The 3731-nt window shown below is 36.2% G+C and overlaps 1 non-coding gene across 1 annotated transcript; it reads left to right on the top strand.

The window, feature by feature from the left end:
• The first annotated feature begins 653 nt into the window (after nucleotides 1-653).
• Trnat-agu lies at nucleotides 654-727 on the top strand. Its single transcript has one exon. It is a non-coding gene; the product is annotated as a tRNA-Thr (tRNA).
• Nucleotides 728-3731: the final 3004 nt, after the last annotated feature.

Genomic DNA, 3731 nt, shown 5'->3' with positions numbered 1-3731 from the left:
CACCGGACATCTATGTTGAATTTCTTAGATTTTCGTTTGAGTTTTACACTGAAATGTTTCAAGTATGGGAAGTATATGGTTGTAGTGATGGTGGTTTCTTTATTTTTTTCGTTTCTGTTATGGTCTTCTTAAGCTTTTTTGTTTCTCTATTTCGATGGAGAAGTGAAAATTATTGTCTACGGAATTAAGGTGTTGTAAGAAGGCTGTTGGGTTTTCACGACCGTGGAGCCAGATAACGAAAGTGTCGTCAACATAACGTCTGTAGAAACTTGGTTTTATATGTGTGGATGAGAGGGCTCTTTCTTCACAGTCTTCCCTGAAAATGTCTGCTAAGATTGGGGAGAGTTGTGATCCAATGGCTAGACCATCTGTTTGTTCGTAGAATTCCTCGTTGCATTAGAAATAAGTTGATTGTAGACAAATAGTCGTTAGTTCCATGATGGCGACTATCTTCATGTCGGTTCTATGCGGTAGATAGTTGTCATTAAGTAGTGGTTGTCTGTTGATGCGAAGGGTTTCTGAGGTCGGAACATTGGTAAATAGGTGTGTGTCGTCAAATCTGACCAGAATATACTGAGAAATGAACGTTTAGAAAAGAATCGTTTTACTGATAAAAACCTCTATTTAACTTTGATAAATCATCAACGATACAAGGCGTCGTGGCTTAGTTGGTTAAAGCGCCTGTCTAGTAAACAGGAGATCGTGGGTTCGAATCCCACCGATGCCTGGTTTTTACTCTAAAATGATGTTAACTATCAATATGAACTTAAATATGTTACATGGTATTTTGGATGAATTATGAAGCAGGTCTATGTATATAAAAAAATCACGTTTCGTTGGCTGTATATTATGAATATGTTATTATCAATGATGGTCTCTAAACATGTATGATAATCTTCAAATACTCTGTCGTGTTCACAACGTTCCAAAAGCTGAAAACGTACGTGCTAGTAAAACACTGGAAAAAAATAAAAGGATTAGTATGTTGGTGCAAGGAAGCTGTAGAGGATTGGTGCTTTGTGTAAGATGACAAAACATGGGCAGAAACAGAAGTATCGTGTAGAAAAACAACTCGAGATAGTTGCAGTCAAGGTACTGGGTCTTCTGATACAGAGTAAAAGTGAAAATAGCTATATCGTGATTGTGATGAACGTTTTCACGTGTTCTGACACAGAGTAACAGTAGGAATAGCTATATCTTTCTAGTGATGGATTTTTTCGGGTCTTATGACTCAGAGTATTAGTGGGAATAGCTATTTCGTGCTTGTGATGAACGATTTCACGTCTGAGAGTATCAGTGGGAATAGCTACATCTTGCTTGAGATAGACTCTTTCACGTCTTCTGACACAAAGTAACAGGAAGAAGAGCTATCTCGTGCTTGTGATGGACTGTTTGAAATCTTATAACAGTGTTAATAGCTATATATTGCTTGTGATAGACTATTTCACGTCTTCTGACACAGAGTAACAGTAGGAATAAATACATCTTGCTTGTGATGGACTATTTCCAGTCTTCTGACACTGACTAACAGTGTTAATAGCTATATCGTGCTTCTGATGGACTATTTCACGTCTTCTGACAGAGTAACAGTGTTAATAGCTATATCGTTTTTATGATGGTTTATTTCTCGTCTTCTGACACAGAGTAGGATTGGTAATAGCTATATTGTGCTTACGATGGACTATTTCACGTTTTCTGACACAGAGTAAGAGTAGGAATAGATATATCTTGTTTGTGATAGACTATTTCACTTCTTCTCACTCAGAGTAACAGTAGGAATAGATTTAACGTGCTTATGATGGACTATTTCACGTCTTCTGATACAAAGTAACAGTAGCAATAGATATATCTTACTTGTGATTGACTATTTCCAGTCTTCTGACACTGAGTAACAGTGTTAATAGCTATATCGTGCTTTTGATGGACTATTTCACGTCTTCTGACACAGAGTAATTGTGTTAATAACTATATCGTGCTGATGATGGAGTATTTCACGTCTTCTGACACAGAGTAACAGTATTAATAGTTATATTAGGCTTGTGATTGACTATTTCACGTCTTCTGACACAGAGTAACAGTGTTAATAGAAATATCGTGCTTCTGATGGACTATTTCACGTCTTCTGACAAAGAGAAAAATTGGTAATAGCTATATCGTGCTTCTGATGGACTATTTGACGTCGTCTGACATAATGTAACCAAAGGAATATCTATATCGTGCTTGTGATGGATTATTTCACGTCTTATGACACAGAGTAACAGTAGGAATAGATATATCTTGCTTGTGATGGACTAATTCTGGTCTTTTGAAACTGAGTATCAGTGGTAATAGCTATATCGTGCATGTGATAGACTATTTCACGTTTTCTGACAGAGAGTATCAGTGGGAATAGACTCTTTCACGTCTTCTGACACAGAGTAACAGGAGGAAGAACTATCTCGTGCTCGTGATGGACTGTTTGAAATCTTATAACACAGAATAAGATTGGTAGTAGCTATATCGTTATTGAGATAGAATGTTTCATGTCTTCTGACACAAAGTACCTGTAAGAATAGGTATATCATGCTTGTGATGAACGATTTCACTTCTTCTGACACAGTGCAAGAGTCATAATAGCTATATCGTGATGGACTATTTCACGTCTTCTGATACAGAGTAACATTAAGAATACTTATATCGTGCTTGTGATGGACTGTTCACATGTCTTCTGAAACAGTAGAAGATTGGTAATAGCTATATCGTGCTTCTGATGGACTATTTCACGTCTTCTGACAAAGAGTAAGAAAAGGAATAGATATATCGTGCTTGTGATGGAATAATTCTAGTCTTCTGAAACTGAGTATCAGTTGTAATAGCTATATCGTGCTTGTGATGGACTATTTCAAGTCTTCTAACACAGAGTAGATATAAGAATAGCTATATGTTGATTGTGATGGACTCTTTCACGTCTTCTGACACTGAGTAATACTAGGAATAGACATATGTTGCTTGTGATGGTCTATTTCACGTCTTCTGACACAGAGTAACATTAGGAATAGATATATCTTACTGGTGATGGACTATTTCACGTCTTCTGACACAGAGTAACAGTGTTAATAGCTATATCGTGCTTGTGATGGAGTATTTCATGCTTATTAACAGAGAGTAAATATAAGAATAGCTATATGTTGGTTGTAATGAACTTTTTCACGTCTTCTGACACTGAGTAATAGTGATAATAACTATATCTTTCTTGTGATGTACTATTTCATATTTTCTGACAGAGATTATCAGTGGCAATAGCTATATCGTGCTTATGTTGGACTCTTTTACATCCTCTCACACAGAGTAACAGGAGGAATAGCTATATCGTGCTTGTGATGGACTGTTTCAAATTCTATAACATAGAGTAAAAGTGGTAATAGCTATATCGTGCTTCTGATTTACTATTTATAGTCTTCTGACACAGAGTAACAAGAGGAAGAGATATATCATGCTTGTGATGAACGATTTCACGTCTTCTGACACAGTATAAGAAAGATAATAGCTATATGGTAATAGACTATTTCATGTATTATGAAACAGTAACAATGGGAATAGCTATATCGTGCTTGTGATGGACTGTTTCACATCTTTTGACAATGAATAAAAATGGTAATAGCGATATCGTGCTTATAATTTACTATTTGTCGTCGTCTGACACAGTGGGAATAGCTATATCGTTCTTGTTATTTACTATTTGTCGTCGTCTG

Source organism: Limulus polyphemus, unplaced genomic scaffold, assembly GCF_000517525.1.
Source record: "Limulus polyphemus unplaced genomic scaffold, Limulus_polyphemus-2.1.2 Scaffold6899, whole genome shotgun sequence".
Lineage (NCBI taxonomy): Eukaryota > Metazoa > Arthropoda > Merostomata > Xiphosura > Limulidae > Limulus > Limulus polyphemus.
Note: the sequence above shows the minus strand (reverse complement) of the source record. Positions and strands in the feature narration are given on the sequence as shown.